This window comes from Pecten maximus, chromosome 5 (genome assembly GCF_902652985.1).
Source record: "Pecten maximus chromosome 5, xPecMax1.1, whole genome shotgun sequence".
NCBI classification, from domain to species: Eukaryota; Metazoa; Mollusca; class Bivalvia; order Pectinida; family Pectinidae; genus Pecten; species Pecten maximus.
In genome coordinates this window covers 31,522,097-31,535,335 of record NC_047019.1, presented here as the reverse complement: position 1 = coordinate 31,535,335, position 13,239 = coordinate 31,522,097, and the positions used below count along the sequence as shown (strand labels likewise).

At 34.2% G+C, this 13,239-nt stretch overlaps 2 protein-coding genes across 2 annotated transcripts in view; both read left to right on the top strand.

The window, feature by feature from the left end:
- The window catches only part of LOC117327799 (receptor-type tyrosine-protein phosphatase H-like), a 66,000-nt gene extending 52,920 nt beyond the window's left edge, over nt 1-13,080 (top strand). Inside the window, exons 8-9 of the mRNA XM_033884980.1 lie at nt 12,143-12,218; nt 12,933-13,080. The gene's annotated coding sequence lies outside the window, so the exon portion shown is untranslated. The remainder of the gene's footprint in view (nt 1-12,142; nt 12,219-12,932) is intronic.
- Nucleotides 1-13,239, top strand: part of LOC117327797 (platelet binding protein GspB-like) — a gene marked incomplete in the record, with an annotated part of 631,084 nt that overhangs the window by 346,373 nt on the left and 271,472 nt on the right.

The window sequence follows — 13,239 nt, the reverse complement described above, 5'->3', positions numbered from 1 at the left end:
TTGTTGCTTGTAAAGTGAGGAATTTTCATTTTATTTTTGACAAAACAATGCATTTGTCTGGCATTGTTATTTTTTTTTCTATGTTTCTAGATATTTGCTACTTATAAAACTGTACTCATCCATTATTGTATGGGTATTTGTTTATTGCGATCACTGCATTCTTAATTAAGATCTCTTTGATATTTTTGTGTAATTATACAAACAGAAATCCTTCCTGGAGAGTCCTGTATCAACGTAGCCAATGAATGTACAGACCTATCTACCTGTATTGGCGGTAAATGTACCTGTAACACTGGTTACTACGACAGTGGCTCTACATGTCGGTTAAGTAGGTTATCATGCCATTATCAATTTACTATATGTTAGAAATGTTTTGTTAGAACCAAACTTCATCTTTTCATTTTTGCTGATATTTTCTTGTCCATTTTGTCACATATAAGTTATATTCATATATGGATTGAATAGATTTGTTTAATTTTCGGTCAGCGCGTCTTGGAGGATATGTAGCTAGCTACTTGTATTCAAAGCCGCAATGACAATTTAAAAAATCTCTTCAATTCATATATTTACATAACCTTGATTTAAAAATCTGATATCGAGTAAAACGAGAAATTTTATTAAAAGAAAAATTTGTCATATATACGACGAAATGCCAAATTATTAGAACAGCCGGGAGATCCCGCCTATGCACCACGCCATTGTTTTAATGTCGTTCCGCATTTTCCGGTCTTTTTTGCTTAATTTTGTATAATGTTTATTTATTATTTAACTCTTGAATTATGGTATAATTAATTAAAATGTATATGCTCTCTCAATATTTTTAACACTTATCTCGTACCAACGTTATCGATCCAAGGGAAGCTACTCTTTCTGTCTTACTGTCGATGACGTATTAATATGACCAGATTAATCAGATGATTTGCACGAGAGACAATGTTTTCATGCGGTTTTCATAGTGTATTCATAGTCATATGTTTGTTTTTTTCACTTGGTATGTTCATATCAGCAAACCACATTAGGAATGTAAATATATAGCTTATCACGTATGATAGAACATCAATTCATTTTCTACATCACTGCCTTGCATGACTAGCTTGTGTTTAGCCAATAATATTGACCCAACATTCTGTAAACGTTTGTCTTAAAGTACTCATTATATATAAACAACTCCTTCCTAATCAGGACTAAATCCGGGAGTGACATGTCCTTCATCACCAACAAGTGCATGCAAGTCCAACTCTGTGTGTACCAATAGTGTATGTACTTGTAACTGGGGTTACTATGACAGTGATGGTCCATCAGTCAATAACGCAATTTGTATCGCAAGTAAGTCAGATTTTACAGACAGATGTTATATAAGCCATTAGTACTAATGTCAGAATATTGTATTACAAGGAAATATGACGTTTCACTTCGTAATCACAATGACTGTTACCTGTAATCTGGTAATTTAAATATGATAATGATTAATACCCCGAATCAACTGGTCACAGAGTAAATATTGCTTTCTGTTGTTCTTTGACAATGCAATATCGGTCAGAAACAAAGCCAAAACAAGTAACGAAAATGCCTTAAAGGTATGACTAAACATGAGTGTGTAGCTGTTATATCATATCGTGTGATTGTATTTACAACACTAACATACAGTGTAAAAATTTAAAACACTTTTCACCCTCAAAATATCTTAAAATAAATACTGTTAAGTGTTGTCAAAAGGTGTTCTGCTACATCAACACTTTTTCGTTGACTATTGCGATTTCGGGTACGTAGATAACTTTAATTTGTTTCAGTCTTGAATCAATGAAAAATTGATTGTTTCGTCACTATGGCGTTACTTTTAATTGGTAATTATTAAATTGAGCAATACTTGAACTGATCTTAAGACGTATTATTGTTAGACAGCAAATGCGATTTTGTGTTTACGTTAAGTGGTTTTGGTAGCATGAATAAAAAAATCAACATGAATATAAACTCAATTGTTTTGAGAAATGATCCATATCATTTCCTGATATTTACCAATTACTAGTGCTATTCTAACTTGTAATTGCGTCGCAATATTCGTTACCAACTTATTGCCACCATAAGGAAATTAAAGGTCGTTCTTGCCAGTAAAGTGCAATGAAGAATTTTCATTTTATTTTGACAGACAATTGTATTTGTTTCTAATGTTTGTAGATATTTGCTACTAATAATACTCTACTCATCCATTATTGTATGCGTATTTGTTTATTGCGATCACTGCAATCATAATTGATTTCTTTGATCAATTGGTATAACTCTATATACAGAAATCCTTCCTGGAGAGTCCTGTAACAATGTGGCCAATGAATGTACAGACTTATCTACCTGTATTGGCGGTATATGCACCTGTAACACTGGTTACTACGACAGTGGCACTACATGTCAATTAAGTAAGTTATTATGACACCTAAACTTTACTATATTTCTTTTTGATCGGTCGAACCTATCTTTTTTCAATTATCCTTCTATATTGTTTTCCTTTTTGGTTGTAAATGTTCTTATCAGTCATATATTAAAATGATTGGTAATTGTAAATTGATGTAATATGCTGATGTTCAACACTTTAAATGTGTCAAATGGATTTTTTTAATTCAGAAATAAATGCCGGATTGCCATGCCCTAAATTACCAAGACATGCATGCAAGGACAACTCTGTGTGTACCAATAATGTGTGTACCTGTAACGTGGGTTACTATGACAGTGATGGTCCGTCAGTCAATAATGGGATATGTACTGCAAGTAAGTCAGCCATTTACACCAATAAGTTATAGATGTTGAGGTATTTAGCAAAGTGTATATAATGTAATGGTAGATGTCGCCGTTCTGTTTAAATATAAGATTGATTGTTAAACTAGCCATGGGTGGTATTGGATTTGATTTGATTAAATCACATCCGCTTATTCAAGCTAAATCTAAAATTCAAGCAGTAATACAATAGAATAAAGCTTTCTAAGAAGGAAATTTCTTAATTACCTTTCCCCAACATAACCTAAACAAACCAAACCCAAACAGCCCCATCCCCTTTCCCAATTTTTGTGTTTTAGGGAATATGATGCAGCTTAAAGCTCACACCATTTTTAAACGAACATCAATTTATTATTTTACATCCTGGTATAACTAATTATGATGTATATAATGAAGGCTGTGCTTTTTTGTTCATAATTTGTCCTTGTTTGCTCAATCTTTAGTTGAATATGGTTCGTCATTGTTTCTGTGCTTTTCTTAAACCATGCTCTGGTTGTGATATCCTTCTGTGAAGGTAAAGTAAAAGTTTTTCTTTTCAGAGGTTGCATTAAGTCTTTCATGTGCCAGTGCGCTGGTTGGAGTATCCCAATGTTCTGATGACTATGCAGAGTGTACAAATACAGGAGGGAATGTGTGCAGGTGTCAGGCAGGATATTTTGACAATAATGGATATAGTGCCGCCAATGGCATCTGTACATTAAGTAAGTAACATCATCAAGATTATTGATGCCGTAAGAATGTTTACCTTGGAAAACATCATTTCCTATGTTTTCTTTTTTCGCAAATTCAATTTTGGAAACTACAAGAAGAATCATATTTATTTTCATGCGCTAAAATGTATGGTATTATCGGTCAGAAATACCAGTTGAACATAATATTTTATATCAAATAATACAAAATAATACACTCAGTCGAGAAAAAAACGAGACGATTCAAAAGTCAAAAGAGGACCTCTTTAACAAACATTCTGTTTGCTTTATACATTGAACACTTAACTAGCTATCTGAAAAAAAATCTCAGCTTTGTTTAGAATCTTAGAGCTACATCCTTGTCCCCATACAATATACTGACCTTCTGTGCGAAACATCCTTCTGAATATTTTGTTGATCCTCTCAGTTTCATACCCTAGTATACTCTTTGCGGTCAACCAATGCTCAGTAACTCGCTTCGTTATCCATAATAATTTTATTTAATGATTTATTACAGTGTCGGATCTGAAGGTGACCGGTGTATCTGTCACACCAGGGACAAACACAGTGAGTGTGACCTGGACACCGCCATCAGATACCAGTCAGGTGTATAAGTACCAGGTGATATGGACCCCAGCTACATCTAATGGCATAATGTCACAGGATGTTTTGAAATCAGAATCGTCTACTTCTATTTATGGTTTTACCAGTGGTGCTACCTACACTTTTAATGCGAAGACGTTAGAGTTTGGAAGCCGAACAGTTACACAGGAAATAGAGTCTGATTCTCCTATTACAGTTTCAATAAGTAAGTTATCAGTGAAAGAAGGTACTCTAATCTGAGCCATTCTGCGGTTCCGCGGTGAGGGGAATAGTGGTTTGATTTGTGTTACCTTAAGATAATATGTACATAACATAATCTGCTAACCCATCAGGTCTTGTTTCCAACCCACACAATTTTCGTTTTACTTCACAGAGAAATTGAGGCGGAAGGGGCTATACTGGAACTTTTGTTGTAAAATCACATTAAAGAGGCAAAATTATGCTTATTTCTGATTGGTCGCATAATGTCCAAAATAAATTTTAATACACATATAGATATAGACATCCAAAATACCAAAACGTATTAGCTAGTTGCACGCTTGAGCTGAGCATAGAAACTCATGCGAAGGAAAAGCTGCCGCTGGCATTAAAATTCAGAAAATCAAAATGATGTGACAAACTCGAATATCAATCAATGGTGAATTTTCTGTCATCATATCTTCATACACTTTTCGTTATATGAAGTTCAAATTTCATTCACATATTTGAAATGCTTAAATCTATATAATCATGACCCATCATATCTGTCTATCAATTTGCTTGATACTGAACAAAGACATAATGCTGATATTTGAATTTATTGTTTCAATCGATAAAATCATAGTCCGTTGTGTAAGCAAAACAATCCGATAGAAAATAAATATGTTAAACCGTTTGCGTTTTCAAGAGGCAACACTGTCTGTGTCCTGTGGAAGTGGTTCACCTGTTGTGGTGTGTGAAGACACCACCACAGCCTCCTGTACTTCAAATATTTGTCGATGTAAAGACGGCTACTTCGACAGTAACGGCTACGATACATCTGGTGGTGTCTGTACTCCAAGTAAGTTGTATATTGTTTATAGTACACCTGGTGGTGTCTGTACTCAAAGTAAGTTGTATATTGTTTATAGTACACCTGGTGGTGTCTGTACTCAAAGTAAAGTGTATATTGTTTATAGTTCACCTGGTGGTGTCTGTACTCTAAGTAAGTTGTATATTGTTTATAGTGCAACTGGTTGTGTCTGTACTCCAGGTAAGTTGTATATTGTTTATAGTACACCTGGTGGTGTCAGTACTCCAGGTAAGCTGTATATTGTTTATAGTACACCTGGTGGTGTCTGTACTCCGGGTAAGTTGTATATTGTTTATAGTACACCTGGTGGTGTCTGTACTCCGGGTAAGTTGTATATTGTTTATAGTACACCTGGTGGTGTCAGTACTCCAGGTAAGTTGTATATTGTTTATAGTACACCTGGTGGTGTCTATACTCGAAATAAATTGTATGTTGTTTATAGTACACCTGGTGGTGTCTGTACTCTAAGTAAGTTGCATATTGTTTATTGTACATCTGGTGGTGTCTGTACTCCAAGTAAGTTGTATATTGTTTATAGTACACCTGGTGGTGTCTATACTCGAAATAAATTGTATGTTGTTTATAGTACACCTGGTGGTGTCTGTACTCTAAGTAAGTTGCATATTGTTTATTGTACATCTGGTGGTGTCTGTACTCCAAGTAAGTTGTATATTGTTTATAGTACACCTGGTGGTGTCTGTACTCCAAGTAAGTTGTATATTGTTTATAATACACCTGGTGGTGTCTGTACTCCAAGTAAGTTGTATATTGTTTATAGTACACCTGGCGATGTCTGTACTTCAAGTAAGTTGTATATTGTTTATAGTACACCTGGTGGTGTCTGTACTCCAGGTAAGTTGTATATTGTTTTTAATACGCCTGGTGGTGTATGTACTCCAGGTAATTTGTATATTGTTTATAGTACACCTGGTGGTGTCTGTACTCCAAGTATTGTAGTACATCCAAGACTGGAAGCTCAAGCTCCCGAACTGTAGGTTATTCCACTGTCAGGAGACTTGCCCTGCCTTGCATCCGTGGTTTGTTGACTCTTTGTCCTTATGTAATTTTTCTTAACACTAATTCTCAAAATCATAAGAGAAATCTGTCTGAAATTGCACAAGTATGTTCCCCATGATGCTTAGTCATCCATATGACATTTTTGGACTAATTGAAGGTAGGACAGACAGTAATCAGTGGGGCATTCTACAGAACCACGCTGGAACACAGGCAGCCGTCATAGCTGTAGCTTAATACGATATCACAGAAAATCCTTCAAAGCCCCTCTTTTGCATTTCACTGAACTAGTCAGTAATTTAAAGTTGACAGCAATAGAGGTATAGAGTTATGAACATGTTACTACATTCATGTGCTTCATTACATAGTACCCAATAGACAATTGAGAAAAATACGAAAATAGAAATTTATACGAACTTAATGTACCATGACAGGGAATCCAATTGGACATCTTCGATCAAAAGTTTTCTTCAATATTCAACAAAAACGAAGACATAAACGATACCCTGATGAAGACCCAAACTGTCATGCGGATATACTATTTACAGTGAGTGAAAATGGAATAAAAAAATCTACTGGAGAATCTCAACAACCATGAGATAACACGGACGGACGAAATCTTAACTCATGTATTGAAAGACTTCTCTATACTTCTACATTAACAACTCTTCCTTTACATTAGCACCTGATCGGAGAGACGCCAATATATTAACATTCTTTCGCGTTTATTGGTATGTACATTACCAATAAAACACGACATGTATAAAAGGGTTTTTGGATAGTTTTTGTGTGATTGAAATTCTTTTTTGGTAGAAGTGTGATGTTATAGATTGCAATTCAAATATCAATCTGTGTAAACCGAAATCTTTCTTATAATTTTTTTCCCGATAAACATGTACTTATGCACTATGCCTTCCTTGTTTGATATAAATCCCACTTACATGTATTGTAATTAGTATTCAGATAACAATGGGTATATGCCAATTAGTTTAAAGATGTCATAGCTATAAACAGTATATACATGTTGCAATCTTGGTATAGAGAGATGATTATTAATAGGGTCAATCATAAGTATTATAAAGACATGGTCCAACATTAGTATCATAAAGACATGGTCCAACATGAGTGTTATAAAGACATGGTCCAACGTGAGTATTATAAAGACATGGTCCAACATTAGTATTATAAAGACATGGTCCAACATGAGTATTATATAGACATGGTCCAACATGAGTATCATAAAGACGTGGTCCAACATGAGTATTATATAGACATGGTCCAACATGAGTATTATATAGACATGGTCCAACATGAGTATCATAAAGACATGGTCCAACATGAGTATTATAAAGACATGGTCCAACATGAGTATCGTAAAGACATGGTCCAACATTAGTATCATAAAGACATGGTCCAACATGAGTATCATAAAGACATGGTGTAACATGAGTATTATAAAGACATGGTCCAACATGAGTATTATAAAGGCATAGTCCAACATGAGTATTATAAAGACATGGTCCAACATTAGTATCATAAAGACATGGTCCAACATTAGTATTATAAAGACATGGTCCAACATTAGTATTATAAAGACATGGTCCAACATGAGTATTATAAAGATGTGGTCCAACATGAGTATTATAAAGACATGGTCCAACATGAGTATTATAAAGGCATAGTCCAACATGAGTATTATAAAGACATGGTCCAACATTAGTATTATAAAGATGTGGTCCAACATGAGTATTATAAAGACATGGTCCAACATGAGTATTATAAAGGCATAGTCCAACATGAGTATTATAAAGACATGGTGCAACATGAGTATTATAAAGACATGGTCCAACATTAGTATTATAAAGACATGGTCCAACATGAGTATTATAAAGACATGGTCCAACATTAGTATTATAAAGACATGGTCCAACATTAGTATTATAAAGATGTGGTCCAACATGAGTATTATAAAGACATGGTCCAACATGAGTATTATAAAGGCATAGTCCAACATGAGTATTATAAAGACATGGTCCAACATGAGTATCATAAAGACATGGTGCAACATGAGTATTATAAAGACATGGTCCAACATTAGTATTATAAAGGCATAGTCCAACATGAGTATTATAAAGACATGGTCCAACATGAGTATTATAAAGACATGGTCCAACATTAGTATTATAAAGACATGGTCAAACATGAGTATCATAATAATGGGGTCAAACATGAGTATCATAAAAATGGATTCCAACATGAGTATTATGAAGACGTTTCATGTAATAATTGATTGTTGCCCTTTTTCACTCAGTTATCTTAAATCACTATCGGTATGTTGTTGATAGTGTCCAAACTACTAGTGACTGGCATTACATTGGTAAAAGAAGGAACAGACACGGTCAACATCAGCTGGATACCTCCTTCTGAATACACCAATCAGCTCAATAGGTACGATGTACACTGGACTCCTGCTGCACTCATCAATGGGAAATTATCCCATAATGCCCAACTCACGACAGCTGTACAATTGGTGGGGTTTAAACCTGGTCAGACCTATACCTTCTCAGTCTTCTCTGTGGAATCTGGAAGTCGTGAATATCAGCAGAGTTCACCTAGAACAGCTTCTCCGATAACAATGAGTAAGCATTGGAAGCAAAGAATGATGAAAGCAAAATGGAAAATTATTGAGATAAAACAGCATATATATGACACATTCTTAAGATAAAAAGTCATGTGTATGTATTCTACATTTGTAAATGATCATATTTTTAAAAGTTTACAACTTATGATAATACCATACACTGGACTTCATTCAATACAGTAAATATTGAATATCACTAATCAAATAATGTTGATAAATCCGTCAACTAGTAGTAGACCCCTATCACCACTTCTACCCCAGAAAGCCATTATGACGGAATGTATTAAACTGTCATATTCCTCGACCATGACTTTTAAATTGACTGGTCTCAGGAACCTGAAACCTTCAAACCCATACTTTAAATTGTGTATAATCATAATAATAATAATTTAATTTACTGAGATATCCATGTATTATATAGTTATAGCTGATTTTCCTTGCACACTCAATTTTTGGTCCGTTGCATCAAATTTCCTTTCTGTTTTGAAAGGTGGTAACATCTTGTGTCTTCTTTACACTCCTTTGTAGAACCGGCAACACCATCAGGGTTTACAGAGACAGATGTTGATGGTCCAGAGATAATATTATCCTGGACCCTCCCTAGTGGTATCAGAACTAGTTATGATGTCATAACTACACCAACACTAACTCCCATAACTACATCTACAGAATCTATAACTTACAGTAGTGGGGTATTAGATGGACAGAGGTACAACATCACTATTACCACAGTAAGTGGTAGTGAGAGAAGTGATCCTCTGGAGGCTACATTCAGGACAGTGTCAAAAAGTAAGTAGTACTGTTCCAAGGAAAAAGGGAATAATTGCTGCCAAAATAGAGGTTCCCATCAAAACTTTGCCTTTATTGATAAACAAAATATGATTTCATAATTTGTCGTTCGAAGAAGGCAGATATTGTGTTTTGTACAAGGTCTTCTTGTTTGTTTTTTTGGGTTTTTTTTTTTTTGTTCTTATACAATTTTGTTGAGAAACACCCTGCCTCTAATCCAGGACGAAAGGTTTTCTCTGTTAAAATGTTAGGGTGCACATGAGCAGGAAAAAGAGTATTTCCGTCTGAGCGTGCCGCATGTGCCTTTCATATTTACAGACAAATACGTACAAAGTTATTAAACGTCTCTTTTATTCCAATGAAGTTTATAATGTATAAACATTCAGTGCTTTGAGGTTTGAACGTGTTCAGACTTATTTCAATAGTTGTTGTCTTGCATTGTAATAATAGCTTAAGAATGATTCAGTGTTACATGATGTGTACACTAAACTTCCATGCTTCATTCTGATTTTTTGCAGCTCCAAATCCTCCTACATCAATTTATTGTAAGGCCGCCACAGATCAAACCATCACTTTGGGCTGGGCAGCCCCCTCCCAGTCGAGGGGAGACATCCAACATTATGTTGTCATTAGTATTACAACTGGTGCTATGTTTACCACGACATCAAGTCTGGTAGAATATACGGTTGGTGGTCTACAGCCAGGTAATTTTTTCTTATGTACGTTATATTTAAATGAAATACGTTTGTCCTAATATATATATATATCTGTGAAATCACTCATAGCCGATTATTCGTTGTAGTACACTGATCAAAGTCATAAATTAAAAAAGAATCTGCTCCATATGCGTCAAATCATTTCAAGCTGATATGACTTAATGTTGAAGTTAATTCCCATCATTATTCAGATTTCATATTAATATTTTAACAAGCATGTTAAGTATCAATATTTTGAAAAGCATAGTGAATATCTTTTAGTTTGAATACTGATCAATCATACATGAAATTTATTTACTTGTTCATCTTAAGTTCTAGAAGTAATGTTTAGGCATAAAACAATATCTTTATGCAATAGCTAAGATCTACCTTTAATTTCCAGAAACCATTTACACATTCAGTGTAGCTACAGTCAATGATGCAGTGACATATACCAACCGAAGTATATACAGCTCACAGATAGGATGTACAACCAAAGCTGCCAGTGAGTAGAGGCATAGTTGTAGTTCTATAGAAAAAAGGTGAATCCAAACATTTTGGTGAATTCAACATTAAGTACATCTTCAACTATTAACAGATTGGAGTATTGATTAACCGAGTTTCCAATAATTTCTATGAAAAAAAAACATCAACCAATCATTTGTCAGTGATAATTCATCATAAGGTTTTCATGGTAAAGAACGTTGAAATGTTTATTTTTTTCAATATGTTTGTTTAACATATCATCTGATTTTTAATTTTCACAGCTTAGCTCGTGAGCTTATGTTTCAGCGACTGTTGTCCGTTCGTCGTCTGACAGCATTTGGTCCGCACGTTAAAAACAAACACACCAACACAAGTACATAAATACACCACTCTTAAATACATTTTCATTATTTTTCATTTAATTGTAACCAGTGTTTTACTGTTTGTACTAAATGTCTTTGTTTTGTGTCTATGTAAGTCATTAATATGTATATTTCATTGTTTGTGTAGTGTCATTGTAGGTCCTGTATTGTTTTTGTTTATATGTTTGTATATTATCGATGATAATGGTTTGTCTATATTTATTTATGTGACATGTTTTGTATGAAAGTGTGTAAGTTAAAAGACATGTAAAAAGAAAAGTGTTTATTAAACGTATTTTACCGTATAGTATCCCAGGGGAACTGGGGGTCACTATAGTACTCGGATGCATTTATCATTGATAACTTCTGTTAAAGGTATGTATTTTAATCACTCCTAAAAGGTAAGTATCATTTAATTATAATTACATGAATACTTTTATCTCATTAGCATCGATTCAGTGATTACCGTTTAAGTGGGCCATAAACTACAAAAAACTAATCCATTCCTTAACATTCCCGTCAGTATTGATTTGCAATCCTAAGCCGAGCTTTGGATGCTGGACAATCATCGGTAATTTCATCCAGACGTAACACAAGCATCTGCGCTACACTGACTGCTTCCACATCCATCCGAACAGAGGATTCCTTTAGAAAGTCGGTACGGAAATCGTCACTCTGTTGTAGAATTTTTTTAGGTCTGTTTTTTTTTGGGGGGGGGGTTGTTTTATTATTATTTAATAATGCAGTGTGACTTCACTTTTAACTTTTCAATTGGCAATTGAGTTATGATATTGTCTACACAAACAGGAGGATGGGATGTCTAGCTTACACATGTTCATAGATGATTGACTTATTTGAAAAATACCAATAATCATCATTAACAGCATGACAATGAAGTAAAGAAATCTAACCTTTCAAAAATATGAAAATTGTGTAATACATTCATTTACGTACTTGCTTAGCGCTGGTACTTTGTAACCCTTAGTCTTCTTTAAATACATATTCCCCATGCTTTCATTGAAATGCATGTTTTGTTTTCCTTGTAGGTGACCCGGCACTTTTGTGATGTTCATACCGTTGAAAGCATGGATCTGTCATAATTTACCGCGTCTTTTAATCAAGGTAATGTTCTTAGTTTCTAGGTCAAGGTAACGATCCTAATTGACAGGATATTTATATAGTGTCTATCCCAAGGTAACAACTATTTTTTTGTCAAGGCAATGTACCAATTTTTGTCAAGGCAATGTACCTATTTTTGATGTTTGAAATACCTCCTTATATTCCATATTTGCGTGACATTATTCACAATCCCCACTTGCATTTCAAGGTCAAAATATAATCAATGTTTATACATATTATAAAGTAAAATCTGGCCAAACCAATGTTTTTATTTTATATGATATAGACACTCGCGAGCAAAAAAAGGCATGGCTATCTTGTGCAATATATATGATACAAAAGAGCAAATTGTGCCCCCATGTCGATCATTTCTCTCTTTGCACAATAACCCGCGAAAAGCATGAGTTGTGTATGCTATTGGCAAATGCAACCAAACAATAGCAAAAAGAGCAGACATATCTGACAAAAGGCACATCCCAATACTTCATCCAAACATCAGAATGTAAGAATATAATGTATTGTTCGTAATTACACTTCATACATTATGTGAAGTATGAGTTATGTCTGTTAAAATCTGGAACAGGAAGCTTACTGACTTTTGTTATGATGTAGCTGATTTAAACAGTTTAATAACATATTTATGTAACCCCAAGTAGAGATAATACAAACATCTATATACCATCTATTTCATACTACAAATGTTATTGTATTTTACAGGCTTTTGCATTGACAATACTGACTACCCTTGTGATGTCTGCAGTCAGTAGGATACAGCACTACCCCTCGAACTTCCATTTTATACATGTAATAGCTTTCTGATTACAAGTGTGATTCACGATTAAATAAAGAAAATTTTATAGTAAAATAATGATCTTAGTTGTTTGTTCATATTGCAAAAAAAATGTTTCTTATTCAAAGCTCCTTGAAAACATTCCGTTTGACTAAAATAAAACTATACCTACTTTCCATTCCCATTAAGTGTCAAGGAGACTGTCTTGATTATTCAGGAATAATGCAAAGCATA